Source organism: Mugil cephalus, chromosome 6 (assembly GCF_022458985.1).
Source record: "Mugil cephalus isolate CIBA_MC_2020 chromosome 6, CIBA_Mcephalus_1.1, whole genome shotgun sequence".
NCBI lineage: Eukaryota > Metazoa > Chordata > Actinopteri > Mugiliformes > Mugilidae > Mugil > Mugil cephalus.
Genome location: NC_061775.1, coordinates 17,375,711 through 17,401,948, shown reverse-complemented (window position 1 = coordinate 17,401,948; position 26,238 = coordinate 17,375,711). Strand labels below are relative to the sequence as shown.

Sequence of the window (26,238 nt, the reverse complement as noted above, 5' to 3'; positions counted from 1 at the left end):
GGAAATGATTCGAAACGAGTGCAATTCTGAGAAGTCTTATTTAAGTGTACGGCACTATGCTATACACCGGTGTACAAGGACAGCCGTTTCATTGGCCCTGATAACTTGAACAAGCACCGAATAGATGTAAATACACCGTGCGTCTGTTGGTTATGTTTTCGGGCAAGGCCCTTCTTTGGATTAAAAAAAGGCAATATCATAACAAACTGCCTTTGACTGAACATAAATATGACACACCAGCTCATGTCTCATCTCTCCCCTTTTAATATTCAGACCACAAAAATGACTCAAACGGAGGCAAAGGCCACCATCCATCATGTTCAAAGCCGCCTTCTTTCTTCCTCTGACGGTCTGCCTACACGGAAGCTAGGCGGCCCTTTTCCCGACACATGCTACTCCCATGCAACGCTCCCAACAGCATCGGCCAAACAAGATCCCTCTGTGATTTACAATGGAGGGGCCCACTTTATTATTAACTGGGTAGGCTCACAGCCTGGGGGCCAGACCACTATTTCTATACGGGAGTAGATGCCACAGGCAGCAGTTGGTCTCCCCGTGTGGTAAAACCACATGTTGTAAAAATGATAAGGTATGCAGACTATAGAATCCTTGGATCCTTGGTGCATCAAAAGCCTTGCTACATGCTAGCTTCATGGTTGACCAAGCCCAAAGAAAAACGTATTATCAAAGGCAAAATAAAAGAAAGCAAGTCCTTAATCTACATTTACACCATCCAGTCACTGATGATTAGCCTACTCTTTACTACAATATGCTGTTGTACTGCAATGAGCGCATCTATCTGCTCACAGTGCTCTGCAAATGAGGTAAATAAAATTCAGTTAGCTAGGTAGATTAATGATCTTGTTGGCCGGAAGAGTGGTTCTACTCTGGCCCGTTAGGCACATCTATTCTGGCATCAAATCCTCTCCAGGCTCTGGCATAGGCCTCACCCGCGGCAGTTGGCAAGTGGGCCGATGGCCATCTTAGTGATTGCAGAATTGGGAGCACCCCTGTGTGTCTAAAAGACAGTTTGGCTGAAGTTTAAAAAGCCACTAACCCCCAATCTGCCGCTTCCTATTTTTTGCTCTTATGGTATATCCCTGGAGGGCGCTGGTTCAAATTCATTAGTGTGCGTTTATCTCCATGAAAATGGGAGACCCTCTGCTCTCCATCTACCTCCTGTTTCTGGGCTGCTGTCTCCACTTCCCTCCTGCTGCACTTGCTGTTGTCCACCGCTCTTTCTCGCTCACGCACACAATCCAGCTCTGGCCGTCATTTCTGCCTTCATTGTTCCTGCGTCTCCCTCATTTTCCACCGCACTTAACCGAGGGCAAATATGGTGAGCGACCCCCATTTCCATGCCAAACCTGCCTTTGCCTTCCCTTTCATATTTTTCTAGCCGTACCTCCACCCTGTTGAGACTACAGATTGGGGTAAAATGACAAATGTCACAGGGTCTGCCTTAAGGGGTGCAGACAGGGCTCGGATGCATCTCCAAATAGCTCCTAACCATCCTTTTGGCTAAAAGGACAACAGTGAACAGAGTGCATCTTTGCCAGGCTTCAAGTCTTCAGCTTTGTGCTCGCGATGTATTTAGAATAACTCACAAAGAGCATGCAAATGCGGCAGATGGTACTTTTTGCTCAAGGACACTCACTGGGCATCGCTGTGATCAAACATTAAAATATGTTCTTGTAAGTTTTACACCAGCATCACATTTATTCTTGTATTGAAACTGTATATTAGGATGATGAATTGTATTTTTTTAAACTCGTGCATTTTCCTACTGTTGGAAGATTTTATTTCAGTTTCCCCGAGACCATTCTTGATGTATTCACTGAGGTATTTTGTATGTCTTCCTAGCTGTAAAATGCATTCCTCCTCTTGTTCCCACTTGGTGGCATCAGGCTGTAAGCTTAATCAGAGCAATTCTGGCTCCCTGCTCCCTTCTGTCTCAACACTATCTACCCGTATCAATGGCAAACAGACAGAGTCTGATAACAGCTTTATTTATTTCTCTTTAAATAGATCCTTCTACTTTCCTCCTACTCCGCTCGCCCAATTTCCTCTTTCATCAGATAAACTAACAGGTGTCTGCTTACATTTAACTCTTCATACCGAAAGGATTTAAAAAGCACTCCTTAGAAAAGGCAGCAACTTGTCCAGAATCCTGGAAGCACTTGCCGTTTCGGGGATTACTGAGATCTTATTCTGACTAAACAATCCCTCAAACCTAGACAATAAGAGTTGTTTAGTTGGACTTGTGTTGGGATCCGTCTTAATATTAAAAGTTGTCCAATATTCTACAGATTATACCAACTGGGACATTGCAGTTGAAACACATGATTTAACTGGGAAACAGTGACCATTGCACAGCAGGGCCTTGATTAATCTCCACAATCACCCAGATTCTAGAAAATCGGCCTAAGATGACAAATAAGCTCTCCGATTGTCTAATGACCACCTGGACAAACATCTCTTCTTCCAAATCGAATGATTCATTGATAAACCTTGCAATTATTCCGAATTTAAAGGTCAGTTGTTCGTTGTTCTTAAACCATTCTTATGTGCATCTGTGTCAGGCCACATCCTGCTGGGAATGGCTGCTGCCATCAAGGAGGGCCATTGCTATGGCGTGGGGGTGCCTCGTCCGCTCAGTGGTTTTAACATTGGGGCTGATCGGAGTATATTTGAATATATCACATATATAGCACAAAAAAAAACAAAAAAAAAAACAGATGGATGAAATAAAATCTCAGAAACCACTAGTCTCCACGGATTTGATCCACAATAAACGGGTGACAGCAGCAAGGGGGGAATCCCCCACCCGCTGATGGTGCTAATCCCCCAAACCATGGCTGGCGTTTTTGATTGCTATGTTACCATTCTTTCCCCAACCTCAATCACTTTTTAATCAGGATTATCTCCTCGACACTGAGACTCAAGAGTTAATTAGGGGTCTAGCCACTGCAGGTGCCTGGGCTTTGCTGGAATAGCTTGGAATATTCATATCTAAGTATATATATGTGTATGTATTTCCATTGGTCCAAAATATCTTAACCTCAAAATCTGTAAAACAAATAGGAGAGAATAGGGACAAAAATATATGAACTAAAATCCTGCTTGGTCAATACTTCTTAGACAATAAAAACCTACTTGATGTGTGTAGACTGTGGTCATAGTTCAGCGCTGAGGGGTCAAGGTTAATTAGAGTCAATCACATAGTTTGTGTGTGTGCGCCACACACTAGGATTTTCTTATAAACCTGCACACCATGTGTCAAGCAGTGTTTTCACATTTATCTCCGGGCCACAAAACAAATGCCAGAGAAACAACTGAATCTTCAACTTCTCAAAAAGAGAAAAGAAAAAGGCAGGCTTACCCCCTCTGTTTCTTGTCAGCTAGAATACAGTGGAGAGTGTCTGTCTCCATTTACATACAAATGTCACCTTCCATCTTCCCAGGGGCCGGGAAAGGTTTTACTCTCTCCGCAGTGATGCGCTTGACAAACCTTTCTTCCCCGTCTGGGAGACAAGCTTGTGTTGCACAGTGAGAAAGTGAGAGGAAACTCAATGCATTTTGCCTCTGGTGCCTCCACTCAGCCTTTTCTCCTTTTTTTTTTCTCTTTTTTTTTTTTTTACGCGCCACTGGTACGCTGTAATTTGTGTATCCAGACTGGAGAACACAGGCTTTTGTTTCCATTTCGCTGAAAGACGAGGCAGCGTGCCGTTTGAAAAGGCACCCAGGCTGCTGAGGTTGTAATTACCGAGGAAGCCCTATTAACAGACTTTTCAACGGTGGGGTTTTGTTATGGAAGGGGAATTATTAATACGCAATAAATGATTCCAGTGAGCCAGGCTCCAAAAGGAGTGGGTAAAATGAGAACATCTAATGAAGACAGTCGTGCAGTGAGGAACGCGATGCCGTCATCTGCATATGTAGCAATCATCATCCGCCCAGAAAGCCCAACCTGGCGGTGGTGCTTATATTCCCAGAGATGCGCAGGCAGCCATTTTCTGTGGTTAAGTGGCCCACATAGAGAATCTGCGCCATTTCTCATAAACCGGGACGTGTATCCCCTGATGCATAGGGATGAACAATCAGCCTGACAGGCAGGTAGTTACTCCTTCTTAACCCTGGCTAGCGCTGAGTGATGCAACAGAACAGCAGCACCCCTAACTCTTCTCCTCCTCCTCCTGCTCCCCTTGCCAAGGCTCCTTTCTGTACCTTCTCTCACTCTCCCTTCATCTTTCCCCTTTTCTCCGGCCTCCTAATTTTTTGCACGCTCCCTCACTCTTCATTATCCTTTCTCCTCTCTTTATCCCCCTCCTCTCCCTACCACCACCACTATTCACTGGCTCCCTCTGTACCTCTCCTTCTCTCTCGCACTCTCTTTCCCAGAGGCCCACGTTTCCTCGCTTGCATTACACACAATTACTTCCATCCATCACTTATCTGCCTACTCCTCTTTAGCTACCCCACTTCCCCTTTCTCTTCTCTCTGACAACAACCCCCACTATCCAGATTACATGTGTTCCTCTGCAACCCCCCCATTTCTTCTTACCCTTACCCCTCAGGGCAGCTGAGTGTACCCCCCCACCCCCCACCTCCCTTTAAATACCAGATGTCCCTAAAGTTTGCGTGAGGGCGTGCATGTGTAGAGAGGGCCAGGAACAAAAGGACAGGGTGGCGATGGCAGGGGGGGCGGTGGACACAGATGGGTGGCGGCGGTGAGGGGTGGGGGGCGTGCGGTCATCTTGCCCTGCAGCTTCTGTACGCGCACAATAGGCAGCGTAGGATTAGCAGCTTTTAACACACAGAAAGAGCAGAGACGTACACACGAACCCACTCCACACCCGACAGCTTCACGCTGAAGCAACAACCTGGGAAATAAAACACATTTGCTGTGAATTAGCCACAGCTGTGAGCCTTCTCGGAATTCACGAAGGTCACATGGTGGCGTGTTAATGTATGCAGATATTAGCGTTCTTCCACTTTACCTTTAACTTCTTCCTGTAGTTGAGAACGGGATTCTCAACTTGAAGTTGCGTCAGGCTTTCATAAGAGTATCAGAATATAAATATGGAAATACCGCAAATAAAGTTGGTACATTTGGAAGAGAGCATGAAAGGGAATCAAACAGGACACACTCCTGTTGAAAGGCCGGCTGAACACGGGGGACCTTCATTACCAGTCTGCTGCCATGTTCTATAGTCTTGGCTTGCTGCTCAAATTAGAAGTATCGTACTGTGTACACACAAGAAGGCTTTCTGAAAATATTCTCCTCCAGTGCGCGGCGCCTCACAAACATACTTCAAAAAGATGGCTCAACAGTCAGGAGGCCGGCAAGATCAGGGTTTAAATGAGCTAGCTGCAACCTGTTTGAACCCTTCAGACATATGAATGGGATCGTTGCCCTCCTCCGTTCCCCCCACCCACTACCATGTGTGTAAAACCTCACAGGGGTCAACCCGCCAGGGCACATGGCAGCCCTTCCTGCCAGACCTACTTTGCTAAGAGGAGAAGGAGGCAGACACCCCAAGGGGAACCTCCGCGCATCAATCTGGAGCAAGCCAGCTGGTAATCACACATAACGAAGCCGCCCCAACAGCAAGCATCAGGAGACGCCCAGAGGGGACGCAGACAGGCAGACAGGACCGGGCACGCCCACTTGATGCCGGTCCCAATCCGGGTGTTAATTACTTCTCACCATGAAACACCAGTTCACATTAACTCCATCACCGTAAAAGGGGATGGGATCAGGGCCAGAGGGAAAGGAGAGGGAATCGGTGTTTGCTGGAACAACCCTACGTCTGGTACAGTTTCTTCTCTCGGGCTTTAACAAACTATGCGTTGTGTTTGTTCAAGTGTGTTATATCTTGAGGGAGGCAGACTGGAGTGAATGGGGGGGAGTAGCAGGCATCAACAGAAGGTCTGCTCCTGCTCATCGTCAGAAGCAGATTACTGTCACTTCATCAGAAGGAGCTGAAGCGAATCATTTTTTGTAAAAACCTGGGGGTACCAAGGGAACAGGCTGGTGAGGCGACAGTGTGTTGATGCATTCCCAAAAGCTTTAGCAGATAGTCTGGAAGGGATTAGTATGCTTATGTGTATGAGGGGCTACCTTCGCTTCAGCACACAATACATGACAGCACATTCTCTGGGTAAGACTCCCTTTTCACCTACATCTGGGGGTGAGCTTCAGAAGAAATGAAATTCAGGTAGAAATGCTCAAAGAACACATTTAAGAGCTGACCCGATACTTAAATCAACAAAAGTGTAACACCTATGTAGTCAATTCCACAAAAACAGAGAAGGTAGTTCCCACTGTGGGATAAATAAAGGATTATCTTATCTTATACGCATGTGGATTTGAGCATTACAAATAGAGTGGAGGAGATGGACAGGAGATAGGGAGGTGAGGTGAATTTTCTATCTGTTCCAAGAATTCTATGTCTTGAGGAGTTTTAAGTTAGACAGAAAGTTGAAAGTAGATGAAAAGTGATGAAATGGAAAGACAGTGAGCAAAATAGAGAGAAACTAAGAACAGTCAACCAAAACGCAAGGTGGACGTTCACTCAGCTACAGATGGATCAATCCTGTCGAGTTTACACACCTTATTGCAACTGCATCTCATCTAACCTCTGCTCAGAGCCGTTGTTGTCTTGTTTTGGAGCGCTAACCTTTAGACTTCAGGAGAGTCGGTGGGTAAATGTGAGTTTTTAGGTGCTGCGCCCAGAGGTCGTTTCTAATGAGGACTGAGCAACCAATTTTAGTCCCAGGACAACAAGCAGGTGTATCCGAGTGAGTGGTCAGTAAATCCCCTGCCAGGCAACAGTCTCGTATTTTCTACGCCTCTGGTCAGGGAGAAACGACTGTTTTTTTTTCCTGTTTGAGTGCTTGGCTATTTTTGTCTTGGCTAATAGTGCAAACCCCAGGTGTAAAAGTTCCGTGTAAAATCTCCCTCCCCAGCTATGATAAACAAAAAACATTCTGTACAGGAAGGCAGCCAAGATGTTTCTGGGAAACCGTGCTTTAAACCTTCACAAAGGTTTACAACCGACCCGTTTCAAAGTTCAAAAAACACAAACATAGTATGTGCCGCATCTGCAATCCCATGGACCAATTGTTACAGATAAGGCGACGGAGACAGAGATGTCCTGTGGAGCCGTGCGAGGCAAAACAACAAACTACATTCCAAACGCATGGAGAGCAGTTCCCCATTACAGTTTGAAATTGGTTACCATTCTCGGGTTACGTTGCTCCACACATTATACTCCGGCTCACAGACTCCGTTTGCGTTTACTGACTTTTAGACACAAAATAGTGTTTCACGCTTAAATGGTTCAAAAATGGCTTGTCGTGATTGGTGCAACCTCCACTTCTCATATAAGCGCGGTGCCAAAAGGTCACTCTTGATCTTAGCGTTTCCAAAAGTTTATTCTCGATAACGTCACAACCAGACGGGTGATCGCAAAGCAACTACTTTAATGCACGTGATATCTTCAATACTGCTGTTAACAGTATAGGAGTGGGTCACATCAGCTGTTTAATGAGTGAATGTAAATAAATGGATGAGAAATTATAGATAACCAAGGCCACAACAGGTCACACAGCAAAGGTTCTGTCTGAGAAACAGATTTTATGTGGCTTAAACGTATATGAAACATACACCAACCAAGCATAACATCTCGTTCCCAATATTGTGTAGGTCTCCCTTGTGACTCATCAAAAAATAGACATGGACCTTCTGAGGGTGCCCTGTGGTGTTTGGCAACAGGATGTTGTTAGTAGGGGTCTCTGGGTCCCATGGGTTGAGGGCTCTGTGCATCATACTTGTTCCAGTGCATCCCACAGATACTTAATCAGTTTGGGATCCAATTGGAGGCCAATTGGAATTTGGAGGCCAGGTCAACATCTTGGGTGTCATTGCTATGGGGTGGGGGTGCCTCGTCTGGTTTAGGTGAATGGTCCATGTCTAAGTAACATCCATATGAATGCCAGGTCCAAGCACTCTCCATCGTAACATTGAACTGTCACATGATCATTGCTATTTACAGTTTCATTGTCGTGGCTGATTGGCGAATACAGAGGCACAGTGGCTGCTTCCTCCTTACAGCCAGTACTTTTGTTTTCATACAGGCGTGAAATCTTGTAATTTGCATGATCTTTTCCTTGTGTGCGCAATTGACGGAACACGCCGTGAAGCCCTCAGATGCCACTTTTATTGACTTGCTGTGGCTGTCTGCTTATGCGGGGAGAACATAAACTTGAATGACAAGGAACGGCTAATCCACACACCAAAGAGGAGAGGAGGGGACACTTCACAAGGCACACCGCTCCTGTTTTCACAGCTAGACTAATTGCACCTCGTGTCGCTGGAAGAGCACTGATTTAGCACTCGGAGCAAATTAAAATGAATAAACACAATTAGCTGAGAGTGCAACAGCGCCTCTGCATAGCGCACATTTCTCCCTTTCTCTCCACCGCGACAGTCACTCCAGAGCAGCTGTTATTAGCCGTGTTGTTACGTCAAGTGCAATGTGACTAATTGCAAAGCACTTGATGCAACCAAAATGCTGCTAATTTGGATTTGAATAAAATGAACAAGGCACAGGATGGTGGGGGGAAAAAAGTGGGCCTAAAAGCATTAAACAAAGGGTAAATCACATGTATACACTAAATGTGTCCTCTTTGTTATCGTGATGACTGTTAAACATTTCAGAACCACGGGTTAGGCTATAAAATTAATTCAAATTAAAAAACAAAGGGACACTAAATGAAGAGATGAAAGTTACAAATTGTTTGAACGGAGCTCTTTGTGTATTGTTACTTCAATAAATCTGTTAACAGTCCCTGCTTTAATTTAATGAGACTGTATGTGACATTTGCAAAGGGCAGATGTCTGATTTTGAAACTTGAAAGCGCTCTAATAATAAAAGCCTCTTAAAGCATCGGGAGCTTTGCTGGCGCTACAAAAAAATCCATTACCGCACAACAGTCAGAGTTGGCGGGTATGTCAAGACGTCTGAAACGCACAGATGTTAAGAAACCCCATAGCTTTAAAATTCAGGAAGATGGCAACTTTTTTTCTCCCCCCAACAGCCTTTCAAATACCTGAAGTAAAATACATGACTGAATAACTCGCAGTCAGTCTGTGAGGCCCTCTCACTATCTCGAGCCTACTTCCCCGACTTTGATCCCGTCAAAAGAAATGGAGGGAATTCACCCCACTGTCGAAGAAGGGGAAATAAAAGAAAACAGCTTGGAAAGTAATAATTGCGAAGGAAATGAATTTCAAAACCCCAAGGAGGACACTTCTTCGAGACCCCCATACTTGGGGGAAAAAAGAAAAGCATCATATCCGGGGCACAATTCAATTAGCTTCTCTTCCAAGTGTAGGGAAAGGAGCTCCGGGGAGAAATCAAAAGTTTCGTCCAATAAAAGAAGTTTTCAAGGATGTAATGTTCTCATCACCCCTTCCCCTTCCTCCTCCTCCTCCTCCTCCTCCACTATGCATTACAGCTGCTTACTAACCTGCCACTCACAAACGCATCGATTTGTGATTTCTCGAGACAAAAATAAATAAATAAGCTAAATTAAAGAAAACAGCACCGTGCTGATACAGCAGTGACAGCGGACGACAGTTGCGCTCAGCCAGCCGTGCCTGGCAGCTTATCCTTGGCGTTTCCATTGCCTTTTGTCTTTCTCGCCCAGTTATTTGACAGTCATCAGGGCTGATAAATTGTTCAATTAAAGCCACATTAAGAATCCAGAACACACACTTGATGTGCAGCCTCTTGGTTTGCACGTTGCCCAATTACTCCGAAGGACAAGGCTCCTTCGTGCTACCGACAATCAACATGTGACTCTCATTGTAAGACGAATGGGTTTATTTATGTGAGGCAGCAGGCCGATTGAACACTGGAATGCAAGACGGATGGGTAGTGAAGAAAGGTAAATTTGAATGTAAATTTCCACCAATTTGTGTCGATTTCTGTAGAAAATGCGCATTTGACCTCCACCGAGTCGGAAAAATGTCTTTCGGCCATCAAGACGCGATGAGGTCCCAACATGCAGCGGGTAATCATAACCAGCATTCATAACTGAATTCTGTCGTCAGCGCAAAAGGCATCGACCAGTTCTCCGTGGTTGACCTTGTCCACCGAGCTCCACATGTTTTAAAGATATCGTCAAGTACAACAAAAAAGAAAAAAACTACAACGTCTGAGCTCACATTCCTGTTTTCCACCATAAAAAAGTAACACATCTTTAATCCTTTCTTGGCTTTCAGTTGGTGTAAGGGTGGAGGGAGGGTGTTTTTTTGTCCTGCGGAAGGTTTCGCCTTACATGTTCTGATAAAATTAAGATTGCAAAATTGCAATTCAGATTGGACTCACTTGACATACTAAAAAAAAAAAAAAAAAGAACAATGAGAAGAAGAAGCTGTGCCCGTGGCCCAGGGCTGCACCTAAACTTTCCGACACAAAATCGGACTAAAGTTGCTGCTCATGGAAGATTGCCCTCGAGTGAAAACAAAAAAAGCTCAGAGCTTTCAGAAGACACTGTACATACACCAGTTAAAATGTTGCCATATGCACACTGCAAGCAAAATACAAAGAATACTGCCAGGGCTCTATTATCTATAGTGGGCGCACAGTGATTTACTGAAGCAGTCATCCTTTTTTCATCTGTAATATTGGATGTTATAGAGGTATTTTTAGACTCTTTTGCTTAGCTCTAACGTTGCTGATGTGCAAGCAGAACACGCAAGTGAGTGAAAACGGTTTGCTTAACAGATGCAAAAAAGAAAAAGGGGAAAAAAAATCGTTGGTGACCAGAAAATCTAGCTGAGAAGTTCGATCCGTGTGCTTGCATGCTCTTAATAATAAACCACTCCACCGGGGCGCAGGCGAAATTAACCGGTGCACATATTTGAAACAGCGCGTGGAAACAAAAATGCCCCCCAAAAAAACTCGATCAAAAGTGAGGGCCTGTGGATTTCTCCTAAAACACGTTGGGCAAAGGGGAAAGTGGCGATCTTTTCTCTCTCTTTTTTCTTGTCCTCAGGGCGCACCATTATTACCAGAGTTGAATCAGAGTTAACGCAGCTCTCCAACCTTAGGACTTCTATTTGCCTGATCTTCAACCTGTCATCAAAGCACTGAGGAGAACAGGAATGAAGAATAAGAAGAAGAAAAGTTGCGATCACTTACTCTAGTGGCGTGAGAAACGTGTTTTTGAGACTACCCCCTAGTTGGTTTACGGGGGACCGCTTTTAGATCCGTATTCAGAGCGGTCACTTCTCCCTGAAGAAAACAGTTACGTTGCATCCCCAGCGGCAGAAGAGAAGAAGAATAAAAAAAACCGCAATATTCCCACTTTCCCGAGCGGTGGAGTCACTTGTTAGCGGAGAGATTGAGCATAAAATACTCCCTATTATTCCCCGTGCGTTTGTATTCCTTTTTCCTCCAGAGATCACACGCTCCAAGCCGGAATCTCCCCGGTAAAAGAAAAATAAAATATCCTCCAATAATCCGTGCGCGGCGGCGGCGGCTACGCGCACGGATCTCCAAATGTGTATCTCTTTATTGGGAGTCTCTCGTTATCTCCGCGTCCCAGGTTTTAGATTCCTTTCTTCCCTAAATCCACCTCATACGGACTGGGGGTGGGGAGACAGGAGTCAAATACCCCCCTTCTCCCTCCCCTCTAAAGCAGGGTTAGAAAAAAAAAATACGGAGCCCTGTGCTGCGTTCAATGCCGCCTCATAAACTTCGCCTCTTGACTTCTCCCGAGTCGTAAATCCTACCTCGGTGCGTTCAAGCACGTTTAGTGGGAAATCACGACACAGAGGCGCATGCAACAAAGATGAGCAACTGCGGCTTTCTTTTTTTTTAAAAAAACTATTATTATTATTATTTTATAAATCCGCGTGGTGGGATTGAGAGAAGGCAGACACACAGAGCAACGGTGCAATGGCACGACGTCGTGTGGGGGTAGTGTGAGAATGTGATGGAAAGTTGCAAATAACTGCAAGGACATCCTGCAGTCTCCATTTTTATAGTCTGCGTGTGTTGTGCCAAAGTGCTGATGTTACGAGAAGGAGTTTGAATTTGCAGAAATACAAAAGAAATTAGCTGTGCAAAAAAAAAAAATGCAAATAAAGATATCGGTTGTTCCATATATGGTGTGACCAATATCTTTAAACATTTAAATAAGATGCACTGTGATGTTCGGCGCAGATTAACACGTTGCAATTAATCACCAAGCTGCATAATTAAACTTATCAACATACAGCCAGCACATGGTGTGTAAGCCACTGGCCGGGCCACTCTAATGTGTGCGGTGTCCTGTTTGTCCTTGATTTCATTTAAAGTGTGAAAATGACTCCAGTCAGAATAAGTAGTCACAACAACTATTCCTCCCAATCCCTATGGCTTTCAGCTAGAAAGGCAGTTGTGATTGGCCGGCAGAATTTAAATTTGAATAGTAACAGCTGGTGTCCACTATGTCCTGCAGGGAGGCTTGTAGACACAGACTGGAGACACATCAATCATCTGACCTCAGCCAGCACACAACTCTTTGACTGAGCCCGGTCACATTTTCTGTATTTTTTTTTTTTTTCTTTAACTCAAAATAGACCCTGTTTCAGAAGGTAGTTGAAGCAACTGACTGATTCTGGGAATTTGACTGTGGCATCAGAAGTGAAAAGCACAGCCGCAAAAATACTAGCAGTTGCATCAAACCACCTCCCTGGAACAGTAAGGGCTGAGGCATATGACAGAAAGTGAAGGAAATGGAATAGAATTAAGTGATCTATGGAAGGGGTTAAAATTTCGGAAGCACGGGGCATCAAATGAAATTCCCGTTCTGCCCAATTGAAGCAAAAGTAGCAATATACTTTGGTTGAACTTTTCAAGGTATGCGGGCAGTAATGGATGGGAACAAGCCCTTGTGCTGTGTGTTGGCAGGAAGCCACCCCCAAGCCACACGCAATCCTCCACTGCCCCCTTTCTACTCTTTGTTTAAAACCCAGTGTGACATGTAGCACACCATAAAGGGGTGGGTGCATGTGTGTGAGAGAGAGAGAGAGAGGGTGGAGGTCTAATCAATTCACTAGTGAGTAAAAAACATGTGTTTATGCTACGCAGATTTCTCCCCTGGCCTCTTATTCACACTCCAGCCCCTTATTTAATCAAGGCGGTAAATCTTAGCGGCAACCCAGAGCTCTCACCACCATTCCCCTGGTGGCGTGAGCCTTAACATGGTAAATTTCACCCGTGTAGGGAAATGTGCTCAGTGGCCGAGGCTAGTGCTTTGGAAGGATAAAAAGAGCACTTACTGCCTGACATGTGCAATCCATAACAGAATAATGAGACTCCTCCACTCTAGGAGCTCCCCCTCTCTCTTTCTTTCTCCACTGTTCTCCGGCTCCACATTTTGTTTTCCTTCGCGAGGGTTCACGAACACCATGTAAATTCAGAAAGCAGAAGATGTGGCAAGTGTTTGGGGCGAGGCTCTTGATGGGCTGCGTCTTGCTGCGCAACACATAAGAGCGTGTACTGTGTGAAAATGATCCAAACAACCACTTGCCTCCTTCTGGTAGCTGCTATGTGAAGGTGATCCTCGCCGCAATGTTTGCTCATCGCTGCTGTCTAACAGGAAACAATCATACGCAACAAAAAGCATGTCAAGGGAGAACCTTAAATTATGATATATTACATCAGAAAATTACATGTAAAGTATAGAATTTTATTGTTAATGCACTCGAGTCCTCCAACATACTCCACATGATAACAAACCCCAGTGAACGTACACCAAAAAACATACATATGTCAAATAGGTATGCAGAAATCTTATATTAAAACAAAGTTGGTACCCACACCAGTACGAGAGAAAAGCTATTGCATGTCCTCAGAAAGCCTTATAATACATATATGCGTTATTGATATGACCTGACAAGTCAGCGAAAATACAGGCCACTAGTTTAGGCCGGTATTATTCAACATAAAGAAGCAGAAAGCACTCAACTCAAATGCAATCAAACGCCACAGACTTGTCGGCACTTGTCCAAGGTTAACGAATAACTGACGGGAACAAGTCCTCCTATTCCACACTAGGTGGCGATATGTGTCTTTCCAGCGGTTTCATAGGGCCACCTTTCTGTTTGACAGAATTACGTCACGTAAACAAGAATCGTTCATGCGGCAGACTGTTATTTCGAACAACAAGATTGACAAAAGTACAGCTTTTTATCTCATAAGATAAGATGCACGCTATCCCTCATGTGGTATTTCTACCGGTTCTGTTTACCTTTTTCTTCTGTGACCCACTTTCTTGGATGTTTTTGCTCTGGGGTCATATGCCAGTGCAGCGGTTGCAGAGCATGCGTACACGCGATGTCCAGTTAAAGTCCAAATACAAGATGGAGAGAGTCAATTTCCAATCGGGTGCCAGAGTTGAATAAGAGGAGCTCTGATTTTAGTTGTCCAGTTAAAGTCGGATTACGGCAATAATTCGTTTTTTCACATGCTTGTAAACGTACTGACTGACGACTGCAGCTAGTCCAGATTTACGTAGAATTCTTCCACACCGCTACCCTGTGTTCAAGTCCATGTGAGATTGCAGTAACAAAAGCTAAAAGTTAAATAAAAAATAAATAAATAAATAAAACACACAGCTCCTCTCCTTATCGTGTCCCTGCTCCCTTTCGTTCATCTATGTCACCCTTAGGGGTTGAGGCACAATCACCTCAGATAGCAGCGGGCCATCGCTCACTCTGTCCCTGGAGGCGACAACCCACTTACTGCCAGCTTGTGCTCAAATGGAGGACATTTCATCACCCTACAGAAAACACAATTAAAGACACGTGCGTCGCACTCAAGAGCCACCCCTTGCCACGGCTTTGGTTACCGTGGGTCCGCCTCACGCCTCTCAGATATTTACTTTCCCCGTGACGGAGTGTTTGACAGCTAGCTCGGGAATGGCCATGTGATTTAGCGCGGCTGGGACGACGGAAGAAAGAGTGGAAGTGGATCAGCGGCGCTCGGCGTTTAACACTCTCCTCTCAGAGACACATCTGCAGCCTCGTAGCTTCAGCTGATAAGCAATTGGGCTTTGGGCTACAATCTTTTTTCTTCCTCACCGGAAGCCAAAATGGAGGACAGTGCGCCGGGGGTAGCGGTGATGGGAGGTTTACTCAACAGACATACACACACACACACACACACACACACACACACAGATAAAATACACACGCAAAGAAAACACTCACACAGAGAGCAGGAACAGAGGCAGACTGACGGCTATTAGAGTGCAGTGATGCTCACTCTTATCTCCCACCACGATAGAGATCTACAAAGAGCTTGAGAGAGATTATGAATTCATTACCTTGATACACAAGTGAGCACCGCAACAGACAGGAGTTTGAGAATTGAGATAGGCGCTCGGTGGGGGCACACGCTGCTGATAGTGAATAAATCTTTTTCCTTTCTCCGCGTTATTAGGAAACGTGGAGCTCTTCAGTTGCCATACTGCGTGTGGTGCAGATTTCTGAAAACTGCTGGCATGTTTACATTTTCATAGACATAGTAAGACCTCGCGTCTTGCTGACTTTCATTTCAACCCCAGACAATTACTGGATTCAAATCCTACACTCCAACATCACTTTTATTTGATTTACGCCGAGTGAAGCAATATCTAGACGCAAGGCTTTGCAGTTTACTGCTGACATTAAAAGGATTGTAAAAAAAAAAGCAAACAGCAGTAGCCGTGACCCCTGCTATGTTTTTTTGTGTTCCCTGGTGTTGTGGTTTGCAATTCATCGATAGTCCGGCCACTCCAGCAATGTGAGCGAATGCAAAACGAATTAGCTATACAGAGTGAAAAACATTTGTATGGTCTTTGGGTTTCAGGGGTAAACTTAAAATGCGTTCTTCTTCTTCCAGTAACATGGAAACACTGACGTGAATGCTTCTCAGAAGAACTAGAAGTTGTTTCAGCTTGAATTTCTAGCCTCCGTCTCCGGAAATCCACCTCAGCAAAATTGGCAACATTTAATATGAGCTGGATGAATATTATGGAAGAATATCCTTTTTACGCTATATCGACTGACTCCAGGTAGACATCCAGAGCGGTCATTTTATGCACCTGAAGGAGGAAGAAACAAGCCAGCAGAGCGAGAGAGACGGAGACTGCAGCTGCATTAGCCTTGAAAAAGGGATGTGGCCAGCAGGTACTGGCCAGAAAGTGAGGCGCTTGGAGCAAACAGAGGCTAGTGGAGCCTTTCTGCTCGTATCATTTGCCAACGCTGAAACTGAATCACACATTGCTGCCATGAGTTTCAGCGTGGGCTGCCGTCACCCATGAGGGAGCCAGTGTGTGTGTTTGTCTTGCAATGCACAAAAAAAGTTTTATATCTCATTTGGGAAAAAGAAGTGTATTGGAGACCCTTCTTCAAGACGAATCCATATAGTGCTAACTACCTTTGCAGATAGCATGATATGGTACATGTTTATGTACCTAAGGGCACCTATAAATGTGGCTCTTGCATAAACATAAATGAATGCAAATAATCCAGTCACCTTAAAACCAACAAGATGTATCATATCAAAACTTTTATAAAATGCAACCAGGGGCGCCGCCAGGAATTTTGGGCCCCATGGAAAAAAAATCACACTGGGCCCCACCCCTCCATTGTAAAGGCCAGTCTGTGAACCATGTACCGTTATTATTTACCTTTTGATTAGCGGATATTTAACTTTAACTGAGAAAATCAAATGAAAACAAAGAGACCACTTATTTTGCTACTATATTTTGTTATTTTATTACAAAATTATATTTTTTATGATGATGATTTAATAATTTTCTTCTTCGGGGCCCTTTGAATTATTCTAACTTTTCCCCACTTAAGCCAAATATGCAAATATCAGAAAATGTAATTTGGATTATCATATAGAAAAGCATTTCTATACGGTACATAACTCAGATATCCTCATGGTTGAAGGCGTAGAGAGCATAAAAAAGAACATTTGGTGGTGATCGATTAAAACTACTATTACAGAGAGAAACGTTTTACATATAGCAGATGCAGGCTACAGTCTTTCCAGGACTGAATGAGGAAATTGATTTCAGTCCATTTCTATAACTTATCTCAAGTTCACACCTGCTGTTTGAGTGGAACTGCGACATGTACCTTACGTCTTTGACCTGTGTGTGTATGTATGTGAATGTATATTTTTTTCTTTTTTTTTCTCACATATCATTTGTATTTACTCTTTATCCTGTGTTTGAAGAGCCATCTATGGGTGAGGTGCGGTATTTTTTCACCTGTGGTCCCACAGCCTGCTCACCAGGTGTGTGTGATTGCCTGACCACTTTAAGAGGATTTTGTGCAGGGTTGCCGCTACAAGTGGGTTGTATCCCAGTGTCTGTATTTTCTCATCTCATCTCATCTCATCTTCGGTACCGCTTAATCCTGCACTAGGTTCGTGGGGGTTGCTGGAGCCTATCCCAGCTGGCATCGGGCGAGAGGCGGGGTACACCCTGGACAAGTCGCCAGCCTATCGCAGGGCTAACACTGACACATACAACCATTCACACTCACACGCGTCTGTACAACATATGTTTTAAACCATTTCATGATTTTTTTTTTTTTTAATTTCTAGAGGAGTGCCTTAGACTTTTCTTTTGAGCTTTGCTATTTATGTCCCTTCCCAAAGAGCACCCTTCGTTACATGCAAAAAAAAACTTCCTGTGCACCCTGGACCCTGTTAGTATTCTCCATGTAATACTATGTCTGGTCAACAAAATAATAGCTAGAATATTGGATGGTTGATGCACGTCAAGTAGTCTTTTTCAAAACCTCTGCACTATTAGCATAACTTCTTCTTCTTCTCCTTCTCTGTCAATTGGATAAATTGTAGTCTTTTTTAGTATTTTGCACTTGAGTCGATACTGCAGCTGTCTAGAAGGGCTTTCCCTTTACTAAACACGCTGACTTATTCTCGCCTCTGTCTCTTCCTTCCCTCAACTCCTGTGTATTTCTTTTAACGGTCTCACTCTCAATATGGCTCTCTCTCAGAGTGTTTCCCCTCCAGCTCTGTTGAACTCGGCTGACATTTAGAGGCAGGTGAAAGAGTGCAGCTAAATAAACCGCAGAATTTCAGGGAGCCAAGACACAGGCAGACAAAGACTTCGGCAGAGAGGGAGTGTTTTGTGTGTTGCTACGATGAACCGCGTGTCCCGTGAATCCTTATAAACTGGCAGATGTTGTTTTATGTGGTGCCTGCCTTGCACTGTAAGTTTTATTTTCCAATTTCACATTACCAGGCCGAGCAGACTGTTAATTTAACTGTGATGTTGTAAGCTAGTGAAGGTTCCATATGCCATCCACTGGTGAGTACCACATGGGGATTAGGTCACTATCCGGGTTCATTATAGCCATGTCTGAGCTTGATTGTAACTTTGCTTCGAGACTAAATGCTACCGTGTGTAGAAGAAGAGAAAGAATTCGTACATCTAGATAACTTCACTACAACGCTACAAAAAAATGCACCAGAAATCATCAGGATTTCTGATAAAGAATAATCGCTCGTAAAGGCCAAACAGCCATTTAAAAGTCTCACGGCCTCGTTACGTTCATTTTTTGGTGCTAGCGTCTGTTAGCATGTAATAAGCACTTTTACTGACAGATAAGAACCCGTAATGGCATAGCACCATATCAATTTACCTTTCAGCAATGTTCGAAACACATCTTTATTTGTTTAGAAGCCTCGCAAAAGACGCCTGGTGTATAATTTATGTTGCGTGCCAGGGTGTTTTTACGCAGCAATATATCATTACACTGCGCGCATGTTGCGTCTATGTGTAGCGCGCCGTGAACATGTCTTTTGTATCTGTGCAGAGGGGTGTATTTTATGTCCTGTGTGTGCGTGCGCCTCTTTCGCCGACGCACGCATGTGCCTTTCAGTGTGTGTCATTGTATGCGGTGTGTACTGTATTCGAGTGCCTTCAGTGCTTTCAGGTCACTGCGATTGTGGTGCTGCGCGCATGTATGTATGTATGTGCACACATGCGCGCCCGCCGTGTAGACGCCGTCGTCGGGTGTGCGTGCATGTTCGACATCGCGGCTAGGCGGCTGAACCCGGAGAGGCAGGGAGCGATGAGTGATGCCAGGGGTGGTTTTCTACCAACATCTCCGCTGGCTCGCTAATGGCCTCCTCAGCGGGCTGGCTGACCGACTTGCTGGCTCTCAGCGGCTCCGTCTTCCTTATTTGGTAGCGGTGGGTGGGGGGTGGGTGGTGGTTGCAGGGTGGCGGGTGGAGGAGCGGCGGTGCTCTGTTTACACGCGGGGTCAGGAGGTCTGAGCGCCAGAGTGCCATGGAGCAAACACAGATCACTTAAAGACAGTGAGAGAGCAAGAGAGTTGTTGCTTCACGGCTGTCAGCTGGATGGATCAGGGCAGATCCACCATGAAAGAGCATGGTGGGAGTGTGTGTTTGTGTATGTGTGCGAGGGAGAAGGGTGGATAACAGTACATGCTTTGGTGAAGCCCCAGGAAAAAAGATACTACCACAGGTAATTTCCACTCAAATGCAAGCTCTGTTCTGTCTTTCCCCCCTCTCCTGCTCGCGGGCTGTGGACAGTCGAGGGCAGCCCGTAGAAAGGAAATTAAAGGCAACCATCCTTATACTTTTGCTCTTGTCCGCTTGACTGCCTGTATGCCTGCCTGCCTGCCTGCCTGCTTTCTCGCTTGCCTGTGTTCCCTGGGCAATGTTTATGCTGTGCCCTGCCCAGGACAGAATAGATTCGCCCACACAGCACTGTGCTCTCAACCAGAACCTAAGTAAGTCTGGCAAGCCCGAGCCATAGTCCCATTCACTCTCACTCCTCTGGATTAGGCTCCGTGGCCTGGGGCAACATGGGAACGACTGCATTAATAGAGCCAAGACAGCATCTCTCCACCCCACCCAAATATATATATATATATATATATATGCATTTAAATTTTTGTAATATTATTATTATTATTATTATTATTATCATTAGACCACACCAGCAGGTTGTTTATTTTTCAATCTGTGAGCTTCCCTAAAGTTTCACAAACACCGCTGGAGACAAGTCTGCAGGGTCAGCCACAGCCCCCCCTGGTGGTGTGAAGCACAGGGTAATGAGTGGTTAAAACTCAACTGAAACAGGTGGCCAGAACTAATAGCTGAGTGAGACTAAACAAACGCAGAAGGAAATAAAGCTTGGACGAGTTCCAGATTACAAAGGATGCGACATGTCTTGTCATTCTGATTAAACAAAGGACAGGAGGACTTTTAATATGCGACACACTGCATGGCGTTGCACCATCACGGGGAGGAACATTTAATAAGCCAAACATCTTTCATTCCCAAATACCATGAAATGAAATGTGCTGGCATAATCAAATTCATTACTTCCAAAACTTGAGGTTAATTTACATTTCTTTAAATGCCGCTACAAATAACTGGAGCGTATATAATTGAATGATGCTAATTCATTGCTGTTTTGTCTCCTCTTTTTATGATGTATATTAGGGTTCTTGCTAGTACAGTGAGTGAGCAGCAAATGCACTGCTGCGATGAGGGTGGTGGCAGCTTGCAGGGCACATTACCCGCCCTGTCAGGCTCCCTGTGCAATGCTACGGGTAACGCTGCTCCGAGAGAACACAGTGCCTCTCAACGCCAGCTGCAAAGATTAGCTCTTTGTTTAATTGTGCTGCTAACATCCTAGAAGCCACTTAAGAGCTGCTGCTCTCTTTTCCTTAGAAACTGTCTTTAAAGCTCAGCCAGCGGTTGCTGCTGCCTCTTAAGCCAGGTGCAAAGGCCTTAGGGATTTTCCAAGTCAGATTTGTTCAAAGAAACTCACCCTCCCATACCTCCCCCCGCATAAGAAAGCACCCAAATCGGCGAAGAAGCAACTACGGCATTACACCAACAGGTACGCGTCGGAGTAGAAGTTCAAACACACAACATGCTGACCATTAACACAGATGACTTCAGTTCATTTTCAAAATAAGAGCAAATGCAAAGCCAGAGAAGCAGCATGTTTCCATTTGTAACTCAGCTGATGTGTTGAAGATCAAGCAACACTCAAACACAATTAGACGCATATTTATGTCTTGTTAGGCATATCGTATTTTCGGCTGAACCATTTTTAAATTTCTTGGTGCTGGCCACAGATTGTATAAAGATGGACGCAGGAACAGCTCCTCAAAAGCGAAGCCAAAGCATGTAGAGCTCCCCCTGGTGACTAGCTGTGGTATAGGTCATAAGCTCCACCCCCTCCATGTTAGTTGGTCAAGAATAAAAACACTCAAATACACAATTTCTTTCTCATTATTATTTCTGTCATTTTATGCAGTTAGTACAATGTTGATGCGTGTTAAGTGTCATTTTTTTTGGATGACTTTAGTTCTAGACAGGACATGACATAATGACGGTAGTGGTGGAGGTAAAGCAGAGCGTGGTATTAATTAAACGAAAACGTGAGTGAGGCTGGTGGAAGTGTGGTCGGGCTATCAATATCACAGCTCCATGTGGCTCCACTCTCGGACTCCGGCCGTAAAGTCGAAATTAGTGTTAGTTTGGTCAATGCAAGGAAATGCTGAGGTATGTCCATATTTATATACAGTCTATAGTATTAGCCAAAATACCATTAGTGAAAAGATTATGACAAAATCAAATTTGAACTTATCTTTATCCAATGTTTAGATTTCTCTTGTGGCAATATCTGCAGATTAGTTAAACTACATATTACATCATTCTGTGTTTAAACTTCCATTTTAAAAATAACTGCCCTAATGTAAGTAATTGACTGTGGATAGTTTCATGTATTAGTTAAATAACCCCAATCGTGACAGGAAATCTTTGAATCAACCGAGGAAAACATCACGAACTATGTGTTTTATGAAATCCATGTTTAATATACCAATTTTATTAGCTCTTTTCTAAATGAAAGTTTTATATATTCCCAGATACTCCTTTGCTGATGTGTAAATAAAAGACAGTCAGGCACTTAAACCCATCAGTGGATCTAATGTTCACTCCAGTGCCCTTCCTATTTCCTCTCCGCTTCCAGCTTGTTGAGCCCGTAGTGGGGGGTCCAGATGTGCTATCTCGCCTCTCCGCCATTTCTGCAGCCAAATGAGGCAGGCCACTGAGGCCCCACTATCACGGCGCGCTCGATATACCAAACACAGCTGTTAATGCGAGACTGGCGGCCTCCGGCAGCAAGGTGACGAGAAGCGAGGAGGAGGAGGGGGGGCTCTCTAGGCACGCGGGGGGGGAGGGAGTCTGGGCTTGCATCTGCTCCGACACCCATCCGCTTACGTTCATTTGCAGTTTTTGCATGTCTGCGCCTCTGCCAGCAGCAGCAATAATCAACCGATGATATGGAAATGAGGATGTGGTGCGCAGCGTATGTAATGGCGGCGGAGTCAACTACAGTAGATATATTTCAGCGCGAAATTAAACTACCCACTGGACTGGAGCTGTAGAGACGGGGACGTTTCATAACTCAGCCCGAGAGATTTCATTTTGACCTATTGCTGTAATATGTTGATGAATAATATGAACCTACCCAGACGTAAGATAAGAGCCAGATATACACTAGATAAATTATGTAAAATGATACTGCGGTAAGATTACAATTCCAAGAACAATAAGTAAAGTTTCAGCCACTGGGTTGCGTAATGTAATTGTCTCGAGTCGCTTCTGATTGTTGTATTGGTTTTGTTGCATTGTTTTTATTATTACGTGTGCAATTTGCGCTTTATAATCTCAGAAGCTTTCATTTTTGCGCATTTCTCCATTCATCAAGTCAGCTGACATTTTGCCATAAATTTACAGCTTGTCTGAAAAATGCAGTTTAATCGGAGAGAAAGTGGTAATGAGTGATTGGGATGAGTAACGGACAGGCTTTTTAATTAGTCTCGCCAAGTGTTGTTATAGCTGTCACATTATCCCAGCCTTTGTCTGAGATTTTAATCTCCAGAGGCTATTCGGGAAAATAAAAAATAAAAAAAAAATAAGACCAGCAAAGAAATTCAAACTGGGAATCATATAATTGGAATCAAAGGCAGGGGTTGATTTTAATTAAAGCAGTGCTAGGGATGTGATATCAGAAGGACACTAATCTTAATAGGACCTCAAATACGGCGAGTGGTGCAGAAATAATTAATCGGTTTCAAAGAAGGCACGCGCAAAAAAAAAAAAGTTTTAAAATTGATTCAATTTAAAATTGATGCACTTTCGTTCTGAAGCAGAGAACCCGGACGAGCTCGAGAGAAGAGTGCGTTTTATGCCTAATACCCGAGCGTGATCGCTTCCAGATCTGAAAATCCCCAATGCTGTTGGCTTCAGTGAAAGAGTTGTAGAAGCACAGGAGGAGCTGCTCAGTGCCAGGCTGCTGTGACAGGTAGATGATGGCTTCAGCTCAGCTGTCAATACAGACGGATGGGCTCAGCACGGGGAGCATAGAAAATGCACGAAGGAAGATGACAGTTTAGCATGTGCCAAGCTGTGGTTGTTGTTGTCGTGGAAGGGAGCGGCGGTGCGGCGACAGAGCCGAGCTTCGGCGAACTTTCACACGGCTGTCCGGATTATTTACACAGGAGCAAATAAACTGAACCAACGATAATCAATGCGGTAATTTGGATGAATAAAGAGACAAATCTATTGTTCCCTAGATGTTCCTGCATTGATCCCTATGATGTACACTTTCCCTATAAGTTTGACGAATGACTCCCTGTGCACCGTGTGAGCGCTAATGACAGAAAAGAAAGCATTAATCAGACAAGTGGGATTTAATAACTCCCCAATTAGGGGGTTTATCGCGGCAATATTTTCGTAATAATAATTGTTATTGCACGCCACAGACGATGGCGCAGCTTGGGGAAACTAAGCGCCAGCTGAAGTGGCGCAAAACATGAGAAGGTCACTAGTGGAAGGTGTCTTCTTCAAATGGGATTAGGATACTTTGTGACTATCGTGTTTCTGTGACCAGAAATAGAAGGATGGAGAGGTGGTGTGAGGGAGGAACAAATGTAGAGGAGGACCGTAGCTGGTCGGACAGCATCATGCAGCAAGACTGCTTCTGGGGATTATTCATCTGCAATTGCAGCGCGCTGTGAAAAAAAAACTGGAGAGGCCAACTTACCACTGGGTTGTTTTCAAAACCTCTTTAGCCTCATATCTTCAGCTGCTCCAGTGGCTTCTTCTCCTACTTCTTCTTCTCCTTTTTCTTATTACTCACTCACGCGTACCTTTAAAGTGGATAGAGAAATGGGGGAGGAGGGGAAGGGAGAAAAAGAGGGAAAATGAAAGAGAAACATTAATGAAAGGGACTTTTAAATGAACTGCCTTGTTAAGTAGTAGGTGGGGGGGAGTTCACCAAATGCTGAGATGAGTTTCTCACTCTCTCGCCTCCTTGCCCTTTGCGACCACGGGACGACAGTTCTCGGGCGAGAAAGGAGGATTGCTGCTGATTGCCTGAGAGCTGTGGAGTGTGAATCTGCATGAAATCCCTCTTGGCTTTCTTCATCTTTTTCTTTTCTCTCTCTCTTTTTTTTTTTTTTTGACCATTTTCTTCTTCACATCTCTAATGAGGCTGGTCCCAATCCATGGGTGCGTCTACAGCACGCATGTCAGTGGGTGAGTAAATGTGTGGGTGTGGGCGAATAATATTTTGATATGCAGTGGAGTTAGGATTAGAGTTATATATATTTATATTTATATACATACACACATATATGCATGTACACATATGTGCACCGCAATTCTGTGCATTTTATGTGAGTGCTTTTTAACTAAATTTTGCTACGAAAAAGACCCGATTTTTAGGTGAAACCCCAGGTTGGAAAAAAAAAATATATATATGCAGCCTGTGCAGTTCCTTTCTTTCCACATGTGTGAACAGCCTGATTCAACACGATGATGTCTTCACCCCACTCTCAACCCTCAGCCCCCGATTCTCTAACTCATTGGTTTTCAACAGGGGGTCTGTGACCCCCAGGGGGTCCACAGAGGCACTGCAGGGGGGTCGCAAAATCTTTGGTTGATTAGACATTTTTTATATACAGTTTTTTATTTTCATTTTTAATTTCTTTAAATACACATGAATACAACACATTTAAGTAAAGGGATAAGTGATAGCTTAATACTGAATGCAAAATGATAATAATAATGTATGTTTATAAATAGCACTAGGATAAGTTTAATATAGATCACATATAGTAGTTAGGGGTCCCTACCTACCTAATCTCTCCATCAGTTTGGGGGTCCTTGCTCCTGAAAAATGTTGACGACCCCTGCTATAGCCCCCACCGTCTCATAGCAACAACATCTATGGCGGACTACAGGCTGGTGACCCTTGTTGGGTGGATAGGTCCAATATATACTGCTGCTTCGTCACCATGATGAGCTAAAAAGGATTCGGACTGCATTTTTGAATAGGTAAGGTTGATGCGCATGCACCGCCTCTTCTTCTTCTTTGGCTGATGTCTCTAGCAGAAACAGCGCCACGCACAGGCCCACGATATGTACTACAGCCTTTCCACAACTGGATGCGGTCTCGCAACGGATCGTCATTTACGGAGAAATACCCGACAGTACGCCACAGAAAACCGGATCGTTTTCGTACGTGCGGACACTTCGTAAGTGTGCTACTTTTGTGTGTTTGCACATGTTGCTCTACACATGACATCTGGACGGATAAACCATTGCAGCTTCACTCAATATTCAGTCAATACAGTCCCAGTCACGTCTGCAGCTACGGGCAGCGACGAGTCCACCCCAAGGAGCTTCCACCGAGCGGCTGAGGAAGGTTATCTTGAGGGAAAGGTCAGAGGAGCTCATCATTACCCGGAGTGTTCTTCAAGATAACGATATGAATATCATTGCAGGAATGCACAACAGGGGCATAATCGATACAATACGGAGGAGCGGGGTCCCACAGGAGAGATTCCCCAAATGCACTTAGAGGCTGTGTTGTTGACAAAATATGTTGAGAGAAGGAGGCTGCATGACAAGTTCATGTAACCATGCACACACAGTAGCGGTTTCAATGATTTTTCTTACAAAAACAAAATACAATTCCCATGAAATTATATTACAGCTGCAATGAATATTATTGTGGATTGTGTTTCAATTGATAATTCCCCTGTCTTTTTTTGTTTTATTTCAAATTCAAAACAAAAAATTGACTGAAGCA

At 44.3% G+C, this 26,238-nt stretch overlaps 1 protein-coding gene and 1 long non-coding RNA gene across 18 annotated transcripts in view; one reads left to right on the top strand and one right to left on the bottom strand.

The window, feature by feature from the left end:
• The window catches only part of ptprsa (protein tyrosine phosphatase receptor type Sa), a 212,882-nt gene that overhangs the window by 148,687 nt on the left and 37,957 nt on the right, over window positions 1-26,238 (bottom strand). For 16 of the 17 annotated variants that reach the window (XM_047586746.1, XM_047586748.1, XM_047586749.1 and 13 more), the window contains exon 2: window positions 24,187-24,292. The gene's annotated coding sequence lies outside the window, so the exon portion shown is untranslated. Of the gene's footprint in view, window positions 1-11,216; window positions 11,712-24,186; window positions 24,293-26,238 lie in introns of those variants that run through there. The other variant, XM_047586747.1, reaches the window with a different exon arrangement.
• LOC125009114 lies at window positions 25,393-26,134 on the top strand. Its single transcript, XR_007112941.1, has 3 exons — window positions 25,393-25,681; window positions 25,771-25,868; window positions 25,931-26,134. It is a non-coding gene; the product is annotated as an uncharacterized LOC125009114 (long non-coding RNA).